The following is a 15,499-nucleotide window of genomic DNA, read 5'->3' as shown; positions in this document are numbered from 1 at the left end:
ACCCCCTCCCACCTACACCTATTGCGTCTATCAAACTCTAGACCACGATGGTGATATGGTGGGAAAGGAGGGAACCAAACAAGGAAAGGAAGAGGGAAGAGATTCCTTGGACTGGTTGAGTCTTCAAACAGGCGAGTAGGACACAGGTACTAAAAAAAAGGATAGCGATCAATAGACAACAAGAGAGAAAAACACAACTGGGTATTCCTTCATAAGTTTACCGAAGGTCTTCTTGCAGGTTCTCAGAACACAGGTTACTAAAGTTTTCTCACAGGATCCCACAATAGATTGGACCAGAGATTACCACTACTCTAAGCAGCCTAATAATGAAAAGAAAAGAAAAGATATGTGTGAACCGGCTCAATATCTACAGTGGCACACCAGCGCCTAATAGAGGATCACCCTATCTGGCTCATCGACAGTGGGCGTAGGTCTTGAGGAATCCTAGGGCCTAATTTATGAGGCTGTGCGTCACTTTTACGCCGCCGGTGCGTCACTTTTTGTGACGCACCAGTGGCGTAAAAAATGCGCCTTGTTGCGCTATATTTACAAAGTGACGCATCTAGCGCCTGGTATAATGTATGCAAGGGGAGCGTTTTGACGCAAGAAAGGGTCGTAGAAGTGATGCAGTGAAAACTATGAGATTTCACTGTGTCACTTTTAGGATGCTGTTGCGTCAAAATCTTGCGCCTGCCTCACAGCAGGCGTAAGACTGACGCAGGCCCTTTCACATGGGGCTTGCCCCACGTGAAAGGACGCATTGCTGGAGTTGCGTCACTTTTGTGACACACTCCAGCAATGCGTCACTTTTGCGCTTACAGATACGTCAGAAATACTGACGTATCTAACTCCTTGCGACATGATGCGTCATACATTAAATATGACGCATCAGGAATGTCGCAAGGAGTGCGCACTGAGAAGTGGCGCATCGCTGCTTTCACGCAGCGATGCGTAATTTCTCATAAATGAGGCCCCTAGAATCTATCAGTTTACCATGTGTGTTCTGAAAGATACAAGGTGTTGTAAGCTTAAAGGTACATACAATCTGGTGGAAGTAATAATAAAGTAGAGCACTGCGCCGTTACCAGTCTTTCAGGAATTCACTGCCGTGACAGGTGCCTGGTGTCAAGACTTCAATGGTATCCAAGGAGGGCAACAAAAAATAAGGGGTATATGACAATCATGTAGAGCGGACTTCAATTTTTATTTATTTATTTTATAGCATTTATAAGGCGCGACAGCTACCCACAAAGGGTTTCCCGGCGCCGAAAATCAGCAAAAACACATGGCACGACTAGAGAGAGAGCAGATCTGGAAGCAAAGATTATTGATCAAACAACCAGGTTTTCACGCTTTTTCTGAAACTCCTGTAGTTTTCTTCTTTGCGTATCTGAGTAGGCAGTGTGTTCCAAAGGGTTGGTCCCAGAAATGAAAAAGATCTTCCACCCAGTCTAGCCCGTTTATACCTTGGCACCGCAAACTTTGCAGATGTCATTGAGCGAAGATTGCGATTTGGAAGGTAAGGCTTGGCAAGTTCTTGAAGATATTTGGGGGCAGTCCCAGCTTTAATTTGGAACAAATAGCTCAGGGCTTTGAAGCGGATCCGATTTTCGACCCTAAGCCAGTGTAGATCTCTGAGATGTTTAGTTATTCTGGCATATCTGGGGATTCTACAAAGCAGTCTGGCCGCAGCATTTTGTACCAACTGTAGGCGTCTTATGACTGCTTTGTTTGCACCCAGGTACAGGATGTTGCCGTAGTCAAGCCGAGATGTCACTAAGGCATTGACTACGGTCTTCTGGGTGGTTGATGGTAACATCCAGACGATTTTACGAAGCCATCTGAGAATAGTAAAACAGATACCAGCCACTTTATTAGCTTGCTGAACCATAGATAACTGTCATCAATGATGACTCCAAGATTCCTGACTTGGGTGGCAGGGATCGGGAGCTTGCCCAGTGAGGTCGGCCAATGGGAATCGCTCCAGAGATTTTTGCTGTTTCCTAAAAGGAGGATCTCTGTTTTCTCCCCATTTAACTTGAGTTGGTTGGCCGACATCCAGCAGAAAATTTCGTGGAGGCCTGTTTTAAGTGCAGACGAATCAGACGAATCGGATTTAGATAATGAGAATAGAATCTGAGAGTCGTCTGCATAGGTCATCAAAACAAGACCAAAGTTCTCTGCAAGGGTGGCTAATGGGCGAATGTACAAATTAAACAAAAGGGGACTCAGAATGGATCCCTGTGGTACACCGTGCGGGGAGTAGAAAACATCCGAACAAGCCTCAGAAGAGGTGATCTGAAAGGTCCGGGAGGATAAATAGGATTTGATCCATTCTAGCGCCTTGCCCTCGACACCACTCTCCCCCAGCCTGCAAAGCAGTCTGGAGTGAGAGATGGTGTCGAAGGCTGCGCTTAGGTCCAATAGGACCAGTGCCACCGTTTGGCCATCATCCCTGAGCTCTTTAATTTTTTCCGTGATTCCGAGCAGGGCAGTTTCAGTGGAGTACCCACTCCTGAATCCGGACTGAGAAGGGTGGAGTAGTTCATTATTTTCCACATATGTGGAGAGAGCTTCATGAATGTGCTTTTCCAGCATTTTGGAAAAGGCAGGAAGTAACGATATTGGTCGATAATTGGCCAATACCGTAGGATCGGCGGCTGGCTTTTTCAGCAGAGGGCTGACTATGGCGTGTTTCCACATAGCAGGAACTGAAGCCTGTTCCATGGACGCATTGAGAATGTCCGTAATGGGCGTCAGGGTAGAATCCTCCAGTTGGCTGATAATACTGATGGGTATAGGATCACGAGGAGAGCCCGATTTGATAGCTTTAAGAAATTTCCTCGTTTTATCCGATGTTAAGGGGGGCCAGACTTCAAGATGACAGTTTCCTTTAAAACTTTGGAAGGTATCCTCTTGATTATGAGAGATAGAGCTGTTGTTATTAATATTAGAGACGATTTTTTCGATCTTTTCAGTAAAAAAAGACGCCAAGTCTTGAATTGCTGAGTACTAAGAGGGGGGGCCTCCGCTCTAGTGTTTTCTCCTGCCAATTCCTTCACCGTATTAAAAAGAGTCTGGGATTTATTAACCGCTGAATTAATTGTCGTGGTTACGTAGCATGCTTTAGCTTTCATGCATGCCGAGTGATAGCTGTTTCTGGCCCTGCGGTAGATCTCTTTTTGGTGAGCCTCATAGTTCTTACGCCACTGTCTCTCCAAGTTCTTACAAGTAGATTTTTCTTTCTTGAGGGCCTCTGTAAACCAGGGGGCCGGGGGACGGTGTACTTTTCCCTTACAGCGGGATAGGGGCAGGCAGGCATTCACTGCATCACTTAGCCATGCATGTGTAGCCTCAGCTATGCTTTCCATGTCTCCATCAACAACCACAATGCCCCGGTAAAGTCGACGGAACTGCTCTGACGAAGTCCAGCCGGCCGACGGAACAACAAGTCCAGCCGAAGAAACAGTCCGTTCAGCCTGCGGGACAGAGGAGAAGAAAGCCGGCTCAAAGAAAAAAAAAGAAAGGGAGGTTCTAAGATGCCGCAATGGGAGGAAGAACGGCCAAGCTACTCGGGCGTTTCACAGCTGCAAAGGTTGTGGCTCGGGGAAGGCCAAGAGCTGCCAGGGGAACTCTAGGAGACGCGGAACCGACAAAAGTTCAAGGTTCTCTAAGGAACGAAGGAAATCTGACGAGGACAGAACAGAGGGTGACGCAGCGAGGCGTAAATGACCCGGCGAAGAGTCGAGCACTAGAACACGAAGCGCATCAAACAGGGGAAGTCAGGCTTTTAAGGCTACCTGACCTCGTTGCACATGCGTTGTGCATGGTGGCCATATTCGATGTGGAACTGGCAATCGTGACAGTTGTCTCCCAAATGTTTTTGACCATTTCAAATGTTTCCCTTTAATTAATACTGCTGTGTTACTTGTCAAAAGTTGAGAGTACAAAGTGGTAGGCACCGTGTGGTGCCTGCCACGTTCATGCAAATGCACAACATTCCTTTTTCGCATTGCGGTGGGTGCTGCTGAAAGCACTGCTCGCCGCAATGTAAAAAATGCTAAATGCCCCCGCCAGTGTGGCGGGCGCATCCTAATCTCCTTCACTGGACCGGCAGCGCTATCCCAGCCCCCAAGGACTTTCCTGCTTCTTAGTGCCTCGTGGGCACTATTGTCTACATTGCCAGAGAAGAGGAGCACTGTCAGTTGTCCCTGGAGCTGTTGGGCCTCTCTAGCGCCTGGTGAGCGCTGCCTCCAGCACCTGCCCAGGAGAAGAAGGTATATGGGACCTGCAGCATGTGCTGCCAGGGAGAGCTGGTTATTTTCTATACAGCGCCGTGCTGCTAAAGCACTATATATTCAATTCCCCGCATTTTTGCTGCAGCTTGCTTCTGTGGGACCATGATGTCATTCCTGGGAGCTAGCACCTCGTGGGCACTATTGTCTTGTGTGGGACTCAGGATCCTCACCAGCTCCCTAGCGCCTTGAAGGCACTATTTTCTTGGATGCCAGAGGAGGAGTGATGCCTACAGCGCTGTGCTGGGAAAGAGTTATATTTGGTGGCCTGTTACTTCAAGGAGGTGAGGAGGTGAGGAGCTGACGCCTGCAGCGCTGTGCTGCCAGAGCGCTACTTTATTCTGGGACACCCTGGACTTAGGAGGACTCTTAGCGCTTCGTGAGTGCTACAGCTGTGCCCCAGAAGGAGGTGAGGAGCGTGGGCGTGTTGTATCCTGCTTCTCCCTGCTCATCTTTCATTCTTGTCCTTTCTTAGTCTCTTGTACTCTGCTGCTCAGCCTGTCCCTATGATGTCATCCTTAGCTCTATCTGTGTGTCTTGAAGTGTACTGTCCGTTACCTTGGAGGCTGAGCAGCAGGGCAGCTGCTCCCGGTGGGGCATTTACCTTAACCTTTATTGGAACCTGGATTACTACCTTATCTAAATACTGTACTTGATTATTTGATTACCAAGAATGAACACACATATGGACGCAGCAACACAAGGAGTCATCAATTAATTTTGTTAAATGCAACAGGGCGTTACTTTCCTGTGTGCTGTATTTCAACCCCCCGCCTCCCCTCCCCCCCAAGGAGAAGGCCTGTGGGACTCCCCACGTTATTGCCAGAGAGAGCCCTGCAGCTACCGAAGAAGCAGGAGCAGTGCGTGCTCCATTCCGAGTGATGCCAGCAGCGCTGTGCTGTCAAAGCGCTATATTTGGTGGCCTGTACATCAAGGAGGTGAGAAGCTGATGCCTGCAGCGCTGTGCTGCCAGAGCGTACTTTATTCTGGGACACCCTGGACTTGGGAGGACTCTAGCGCCTCGTGAGTGCTACAGCTGTGCCCCAGAAGGAAGTGAGGAGCGTAGGCACTACTTTCCTGTGTGCTGTATTTCAACCCCACCCCCAAGGAGAAGGCCTGTGGGACTCCCCACGGTGTTGCCAGAGAGAGCCCCGCAGCTACCGAAGAAGCGGGAGCAGTGCGTGCTCCATTCCGGCTGCCCCCATCGCCTGCCAGCAGGAAGGGGCCTATTGGGGCACAGTGCGGTGCCCAGAGATTGCGCAAGGACTCCAGGGAGCCCGGTGAGTAGGGCTCAGTCCCATCTTGGTGGGGGTGGTGTTGGGGCACATTGTCGGTACTCGCCTCAACCTGGTGCCGCTCTGAGGGCACCGTGGTGCCCGTGCTGACCTTACAGCAGCCTCGTCTGACAGCGGGCAGCTGCAACCTTGGGGAGCACTGTGAATTTCAGGGGTCCCGGAGTTGGGCCCCCAACTGCGCAGTGGTGCCAGTGCTTATTTTTGGGCCTGACTCCCAGCAGCTTCGCGAGTGCGCAGGCAGCTGCAACGTATTGGGGGCATTGTACTCCTCATGAGAAGAGAGAGAGAGGAGTGAGAGACACTCATGCCCTGCCCCAGCGCTTTGCGCACTTTGCTGTTTTTGCAGCCAGCCCTGACTTTGCGGGACATATGGCATTTGAGCCCCGGAGAGAGGTCAGTTGGCCTCGGGTCAGTTTCAGAGTGTTGTGCTTCCGATTGGGGCGAATTGTGTTTGTGATGGCAAGGCCTTTTGCCCCATATGATTTATTGCATACTATTGTTGCATAATGCATTTGTACCTAGGATGATACCTAATGCTTTTCCCTCCGGTTTTCAGTGCTGATTTTAGGCCTATTGTGTTCCTGCAAAAAAAAAGAAGCCACATGATAATATGTTTAAACCATAGGATTGGTGCAGAGTATGATTGGCAGGTCTACTGTGGCCTGTAGGCTACTGATGATGCCTCCTACAAATGTAATTCATGCTTAATGAAAGGAGTTTGATTTATGGCTATCGGAAGGTGCATTTACACTGGCGATTTTGTGCAGAAGGTGCCACTCTCAGTAATGCCATGATGTTTTCATTATTTGCCCACTGCCAATGAGGTTGATGCCAATAAGAGGCTGAAGGTCTGCACGTTGGGTTTTCGCGCCCCAGGAGGTGCTCTGATCCTGCCTAATATCTTTTTCCCAAATGTTGGCGCTGCTGATCCTGGGTGTAAGTGGGGTTTGTGTAAAGTGCACCCATGCTAATGTTTTCCTGCTTACTGATGCCCTGCATGAGGTTCTATGCCCAAGGCCTACTCAGCATATGCCTCAAGTGATTTATGCAAATATGATTATATCTCCATGCTCATATGTTTTGTGCCTATGGTTATGCATAGTGTGCCCCATGTTCATGATGTGAACCTATGCTGATGCGGTTTTAGGTCTACTTCATGCTGTGGTGGTTTCCATGCCTAGTGATGCCTAATGCATATGAAGTTGCATAATGTCAGGTTTTGATGTTCCAGGTTATGCTTCATGCTAAAGTTATTTATACAAATGTGTTCATACCTATGGCTGTGCCGATGGGCCTAATGCTTTTTCCTAGGGTGCACATTGTTGAGGTTTATGCCAAGGATTTCTACTAAGGTCTTGATCTGGCCAGTAACTACTGGCTGTTATACGTTTACTGCGTATGGACTTTCATTTTATCTGTGCACTTGGTGATGATGTTGGCAGAGGCCCAATTGGCCCTGCCATGTAAATAATCCCCTGTATACGGCTACCCGGTGCCAGTTGGCGCTGTGTTCACAACTGTGATTGCATCCTACTGTGTTTGGTATAATACACAAGCTTTTTTTCATGCAACCTGGTGTGGAGTCTCTTTTTGTAGTGTGCCTGGTGTGTCGCCTGTGAGTGTGCTGCGCGGATGCTTTACACATTTCCTCCGGAGTTTGGCCCGCCCGCTCTGCACTACGCTACCCGTTTCTAACAGTTCCATTGAACTCACTCTTTAAAGTATCAACTGCAGATGTGTTTTTCCCACTGACCGTAACATTAATGGTTTTCACATTGCAAAGTATTGATTTATTTACTGTTTGAAAACTGATAGCTCTGGTCATACTGGATGTACTGATTGCATTTTTGTATCTAAAAATATATCAAATCAGAGCTATTTTTCTAAAATGGTGTTGGAATCCTCTCAATGCGTGTCAATTACTTATTGTCAATTTTGCTGATTTGAAAAGCTTCACAATTGTTCCTCTGAGTAGCCTGTGTGGTCTTTGTCACTCCACCAGGACTGATAGAAGGTATACTTGGAGATATACTGAGAGGAGGTCTACTAAGAGAGTACCCGGGTTCCATCTTTGCATATTTTATCGGTATTGCACTGTAAGGCACCCCTGCAAGACCACATACTTCGACCATACAGAAACCACACTTTATCACACAGGAATCTCGATCCAACCCTGGAATGAAAGCTACCATATTGCGATAGAGTTTTACTTGGCAGGTTTACATAAGGCACTATTGAAACTCTTTGTTTTTGATCCTGATCTTAAGATACTTTTTCTCATATAATTGTCTTTTTATTTCTGCATTCAAGTGCGATCTGTAAGTCAGAATTGCAGTTGTTGAGCGATAAAACAAATGCCAAAAGGTTTTTCTCAGTTCCCAGCCAAATATCAAAATCATTATGAATATACTGAAGCAACATTTTCAATTTATGGCTATGTGAGTTTCTAGGATTGAAAATATAGGCTTCGTACAATTGGTCCATGTAAAGTTCTCTCAAAAGGTGATGGGAGGAATGCTTGAAAGTAATCTAACCACGGGCACTCATGCGGGTAGCATTCCCTTTAATGGTTCTTTTGCTCACCATGCCACCTCGGTTTATACCTTGCCTTTGGCAAATCAGTCTTGACCCTGCTCCTCATGGCAACCATCCAGTTGAACTGCCAGACTATGTCCTCTCTGAAGGCAAACACAAACAAACCAGGTTTGAACCGAGGTGGAAGACAAGAAAACAGAAGTAAGAAAGGTGGTGAGAGTGAGAAAAAAACACTCTTTACTATAAAACAAAAATAAGAAAACAAAATAAGAATTGGCAAAATCAAAAGACTGCCAGCCAGTGTCAGACCGATTGGCTTTACCAGTGCTTTTTTCCTGGATACTGTATCAGGGCCTAATCCCGACTTGCTTAACAGGTTTCAACACCTGTACACATTTCTTATTACAGCAATAAGACTCTACACATGGTCTAAAAATCAAAGCAGGCTATACAATAAAAAAGTGTAAGTGGCAATCTTCACTGCAGACTCAGAATAGCTCAAAGGTTTACTGTCCAGTCCTCTTTATACCTCACAGTTCTTGCAGTGCCGAGAAGCTCCTCTCAGATATTGTCCCCTCTAAGGACAGGTGCAGGACTTTCAAAAATGTATTTTTGGTGTTTTCATCTTTCAGTGTCTTTCTACTTCTGTTGAACACAAGGTCTTAAGTAGGTCCTTTTGTCCAGTTTCGTCTTCTTGATTCATGTAACTCAAACAGCTACTCTGGCAAGATGCAGAACAGATGTAATATACAGCTCAATGGTGCCAGGATAGGGTTCACTGCTTACAAGGGAGTGGCTACATCTAAAATGGCGAAGACATCTTCTAGGTACCCCATTTTATTGGTGATTCAAAAGTCATCCCCAAACAAATTAAAATATATTTGTCCCATTTGTAAAAAGAAACACCTAAAATAAAACAAATTGGGATGTATTGATGCCAGAAAGTAATGAAGTGAAGAGTGGTAAAAGGAACAATATGGAAACGAATACAATGTCAGAAAGGATAAAATATAAAGACAACATAAAGAAGAACAAGGAAATAAAGAGAAAGTATGGAAGTTGGAATAAGAGAAAGTATACAGTGAGAATAAGGAAAGAGAATATTCTGGACAAGAGAAAGTCCAAGATAAAAAATAGAAAAAAAGCAATGAGGAAAGTTGGAAGCCTATACAGGACGAAAGAATAAAATATAAGACTAAACAAATGAGATGAAAAAAACTCATAGAATTGAACAACGAAGGAATAAAAGAATGTATGAAGACAATGAAGTGAGATTTAGAAAGCAAAAGTGAGAAAGGCAACATGAAAGGACAAGAAACCCGTTAGGAGAAAAACACAGAACAGAAAGACAAAGAAATCAAAGCCAATGCACGATCCACTTTCATCCAAAATAGGTCAAATTAGCACAAGTTCATGGGTAAACTTGTGAGCAGTAGCACCACGCCAAGGTTTTGACCTTTGCTACTGGACATTCACACCAGCCGTGGGGCAGTGGGAGTACCGGCCGGGCGGTGACGTGGGAGGGGGAGGGGCAGGGTGGGGGGTAGTAATGTATGTATTACGGAGTTTAACAGGTAAGTAAACATATAAATAAATAAAACTAATTTTGTTGCGCGCACTGCATCACATTTGGTGATGCAGTGCACGCAACAAAATTCTTTTTATTTATGTAATCCATACATTACTACCCCCCACCCTGCCCCTGCCCCTCCCGTCACCGCCCGGCCGGTACTCCCACTACCGGCCGCGGCTGCATTCATACCATTCACACCGTCATTCAGGGGTTACCTTGCTGCTCATCAGATCAGAGATCCGGTGTCCAGCTCCAGAGAGGGGTGGTGCTTGGGTTCGTCGAGCTCAATTTGCCTACTGGAGAACCTGGAAAACAGCTTCTTATTTGGCCATACCACACCGACTGGTCCTTGCACCCCCACGTCACAGTGCATGACTGCCTTCTCATTGGCTGCTGCGATCTGCGTGGTGTTTGTTGATTTCTCCTCTGTGAAGGAACCAGGCAAGCTCCTGTCAGGCCTCGGAGAAGTAGAGCAGTTGTGGCCATCCTGCCTGTCTGACGTCAGTCTGAGTGCCCTAAAGTCCCTCACTCACACCACATTCACACCATTCATAGCCCACACACTTCACTCACACTGCAGGCATCCCTGGCTATGGCTCTATATATAGCTAAGTGGTGAATGATGTCACAATATCTGCCAGGGGTGTGATGAGGTAGATGATGTCACAAGCCTGACAGGACCCAGGATGTGCTGTAGTACCTGCTGTCTCAAGGGATCGATTGAAATGCTGATAACACTCAAGGCTGCATGGAGAGACCGGTACACAGACAAAATATCGAGTTTTAAATTTTGATATACAAATATATTGAAGTTTAAATATCGATGGGACAAAATATCGAAGGTAAGTAATATCGACAGTCTTAATATCGATATTAGTATGATATCAGTAATATCGAAGTTTTAAATATCGATGTCAATAATATCGAAATAAATAATTTCGATGTTACTAATATCAATTTTTAAATAAATTTAGTGTATATTATATTGTATTTATTATGTTTTATTATTTATTTTTAATGTAATTTAATTAAATATTGTCTTTTACTTCTGTAGCGGGTTGTGGAATTATAGGGGAATAGGGTGGGAAGTAATTTAATTATGTTACATTAATTATTAATTAGTAGGAATTATTAATTAATTAATTGAGAATTAATTTTTAATTAATTTTAATTAATTGATTAATTGATAAATATGTTCTGTAGCGGGTTATGGGTTTATAGGGGAATAGGGTGGGAAGTAATTTAATAATAATTAATTAATTAATATATGTTTGTAAATATTTTAATTAATAATTAATTGGTAATTAATTTATATTAACTAGTTAATTAATTAATATAATTTTGTACATATTTTTAATTATTAATTAGTTGGTAATTAATTAATATTAATTAGTTAATTACATTAATTAGAGTAATTTTTTTATATATAATTTTTTGTTATTCTTAATTAATTAATTGGGAAAAAATTATATTAATTATTCAATTAAATTAATTACAGCTAATGTGCTAATATATTTACTTTATTGTTATTGTTAATTAATAATTAATTGGTAATTAAATAATATTAATTAATTTTGGGTAAAGGAGTATTTTTAGGGTTCAGGGTCAGATTTCAGTTTTTGGGTAAAGGGGTATTTTTAGGGTTCAGGGTCAGTTTTCAGTTCTTGGGTAAAGGGGTATTTTTAGGGTTCAGGGTCAGTTTTCAGTTCTTGGGTAAAGGGGTATTTTTAGGGTTCAGGGTCAGTTTTCAGTTTTTGGGTAAAGGGGTATTTTTAGGGTTCAGGGTCAGTTTTCAGTTCTTGGGTAAAGGGGTATTTTTAGGGTTCAGGGTCAGTTTTCAGTTTTTGGGTAAAGGGGTATTTTTAGGGTTCAGGGTCAGTTTTCAGTTTTGGGGTAAAGGGGTATTTTTAGGGTTCAGGGTCAGTTTTCAGTTCTTGGGTAAAGGGGTATTTTTAGGGTTCAGGGTCAGTTTTCAGTTTTGGGGTAAAGGGGTATTTTTAGGGTTCAGGGTCAGTTTTGGGTTTTTGGGGTACAGGGATATTTTTAGGGTTCAGGGTCAGTTTTGGGTTTTTGGGGTACAGGGATATTTTTAGGGTTCAGGGTCAGTTTTGGGTTTTTGGGGTACAGGCGTACAGGGTAAAAATATTTTTTTTTTACATTAAATCAATTAAATGAAATTAAAAAAAATAAAAGTACATTAAAATATTAAGTGTTTTATTTATTTTAAATGTATATGTATTAGTTTTAATTTTGTTTTAATATTTGTATTTAATATTTGTAAAATTATATGTATTTGAAAATTATTTTTACATTATTATTAATACATTTTAAAAAACGATATTTTTAATTTCGATATTTTTGTACTTACCTTTATGAAGATATGACTCCGATATTTTTGATGTCGATATTTTTGTGCCGATATTTTTGTATTTCGATATTCTGTCTGTCGATATTATGTCAGACATTCGGAGAGACCAGTGTTGCAATATGTTGATAGGTGTAAGCCCGCCTGTAACTTGACATCACAGAACCAAAAGATTGAGGGAAGGAAGTCAGTTACAATGAACTAATTATTAAGGTTTCCTGTGTTTTCTTATTTGCTTACAGATTTTTATTTTGAACCTGCCTAGACAGACAGAAGCTGTCAGAGGATTTGTTTCAGAATTTCTCTTTGTTTTAATTATTCTACAGATGTTGTAGCCACTGTGGTCAATAATTAACAATAGTCATCTTTCAATGTCGCTGCCAAAAAGAATGTCCTTCAAACCCATCATAAGAGAATCTGTAAAGGCGCTGGTGAGACGGGCCTAGTGCACTGCACAGGAATGCGCAGCGTTTCATTCTGTTTCCTCCTATCTGCTCTGCCCATTTCACAGGTGTGATTCAGGTATTCAAATGGCAGGGTGGGATCTAAGAATTAGAAGACACCCTGCATCTTTCTTCTGCACTGACTGGCAGAGCCTGGCAGTGGCCTTATGGCTGGGCTCTGAGTCTTCATCAGTGTGAATGCCGCTGGCCTGGCTTGCCATAGACTCCTTGTGTGACTCTACACAGCTTCAAGAGGCATTGCACCCATTCAGTCAATAGAAGGTAGTTCTGGGTACCCAGGGGAGACGAGGTGCCCAACAAAACTGTAGCCTTAGAATCCGCTCATTACTACTCACAAAATGAACCTTAGACATCATACACAGCTGCTGCTTGAACCTGAAAAAACAATGTATATTTTGCACAAGAGGCATTCCAAGGGTAGAATTTGCATTCCAAACTCAGTTCTGACTATCCAAATTAGAAGTTTGGTTCCAATCTGCATTCTAATGGAATTATTTTATTTCCTAATTAGAACTCTCATTCCAAACATAGAATCTAATTTACAAAGTAGAACTCATTCTAAATTAGAGCACACATTTCATATTAGCAAGGCCTGAACATCACATAGTGGCTTCATTGTGACACCACAGACACCTTCATTGCAAGTCTTGATGTACATTTGATTTTGCACAAAAACTAAATTTCTGATCTAACGGGTATTGCAAAAAAAATAACACTACTGCACTCTCGGGGTTTATCATGGATACATTTGGTCAGGTTAAAGCTTTTGGAACGTGTCCATGGAAAACTGCAGGGAACTTGGGATAAGTCTGTCAAAATCAGGGCATAAAGGTGGACGTCAGCTATAATTCTCCAGTGCAAGAGCACAGCTGTCACATAACTGTCCCTGCACAGCATAGCATTTGCCAGTCAAGGAGCCGTCACACATTCACACATTCACAATGTTCTCTCAGTCAACTTCTTCACCAAAGAAGAGGCTGGACAGGTACAGGACCATTCAACTGATCACACAAAAGGGAAAGGGGAATGGGATGGTAAATGGGAGATGGAATGATATGGACTTAATGTTACCTCTACATGGAACACACAACACCACCTCATTCATATGAATCTTCTGTGTGACCCATGACGATCTAATCCCTGCAATGAGTAACAACAAAAGGCAAAGTAACAGCTCAATATGTCTTACACCCTACTTTAAAGCATGGGTCAGATATGGCTGTGTTCTGGGCGCATCACATGCACTCAATTTTTTATTGACTTTCTTAGATTCCCGAATTTGTGAATCTCTAGAGTCTATTTTCTTCTTATATTGAATGCATTTGTTCGTAATTAAGGGCCAATCAGGTTGGGTAGGACCATAGACATTAAAAACCGTTAAAGGTATTGAGTTAATTAGTAGCTTAGCTAGGACCCATCTACCATCAGTATCTTTTTCTTCTGATAAAACTTTACATTTAAATTTTTTATGAAATAAAATGGCAACTTCATTCTTTTTGGTATTAGAAGGGGAAAATAAGACTGTACCAACCCAGTTCCTTTTTGATTTAAGGGATTCAAGTTCATTAAAAATGAGTCTCTTGTAGAAGGACTATGTCAGGGGTATAGAAGCTAAATGAGAAAGAACTCTATGCCGTTTAATAGGATGAATAAAACCATTTACATTCCAAGAAACAACTCTAAATGTTAAATGAGGTGAGGTTGATAATATCAAAATATGCAAAACGGTATGTATACTGCATATGGCCGAAAAAAAAGAAAAATAGGAAAAGAAAAGAAGAGTATATAACAACTTCAAAAAGAGGAAAGGGTTGCAAGGATGTAGAGTAGGAGGAAAAAGGAGAGACAGTACATATCCAAAAGGACGTCTGTAAAAAACATGCCTGAAGGGAAGATACAAGAGGGAAGCGGGGTAGTGGTGACACTTAACAAGATGGACCTTACGAAGAGTAGGAATCCGACCACACCAGGACTTCAAAGACTACAGTGAGGGAGCCACATGAAGTAGAGGGTAAACGTTGTGAATATATGTGAGGGAATGAAAAGAAAAATTTCAACATAGAAGTAACAGGAGGAATATGGTATCAGGTGTGCAACAAACTCATATACATATCATCAAATACGAAAATGTAGAGTAACACATTTAAGTACAAAACACCAACAAGAACGCTGCAAAGAAAGACAAGAAAACTGACAAATATTAATGACGAATTATTCAGCCATTAGGAGAAGTGGAAGTATCCATGCCACCAATATATTGAATATGAATAAAGTTCTTAAGTTCTCCAGGATCCTGAAAAGTCCAAGTTCGATTTTGGTGAGTGACCTTGAAGATGCATGGATGAAACAAACCATATCGAGCTCCAAGGGAACGCAAAGGAGGGCGAAGAGATGGAAATTCTTTCCTTCTTGACGCAGTGGCATTTGAAACATCTTTAGAGAGGAATACTCTTTGACCAAGCCAGGAAACTTGTTGCTTAGATCTAGCCGCTGAGAGTACTGAGAGCAAATTCGTAAATTTCAAAAAGAGAATTATGACTCAGCGGGGTTCTTTGAGGTGGTTGAGCGAGGACCAAGTCTATGGGCTCTTTGAATACTGAGAGAGGTAGTAGATGGTATGTCCAAAAGTTTTGGTAGGAAAGGTGTGAAAAAAGTCACAGGGTCATCACCCAGCAGGGTTTCCGGCAGACCATAAATACAGAGATTATTTCTTCTATTTCTATTTTCTAAGTCCTCAGTATGTTGTTGAAGAGAGAGAACTGACTTTTTTAAAGAGGAGAAGTGCTGAGAATTGGTTTGTATCTCCAAGACCTGCTGTTCCACAGAAGTAATCCGGGTATCCCTAGACGACCAATTTTCTTTCAAAAGGTGCATGTCTTTATTAGTTTCCTCTATAAATGGACGCAATGCGCATATTTCCTCCAAGATTGGCTTCAAAAATATAGGAGAGGAAGTTTTGTCAGGAGAAGGAG

This window comes from Lissotriton vulgaris, chromosome 10 (assembly GCF_964263255.1).
Source record: "Lissotriton vulgaris chromosome 10, aLisVul1.2, whole genome shotgun sequence".
Lineage (NCBI taxonomy): Eukaryota > Metazoa > Chordata > Amphibia > Caudata > Salamandridae > Lissotriton > Lissotriton vulgaris.
This window is presented reverse-complemented; position numbering follows the sequence as displayed.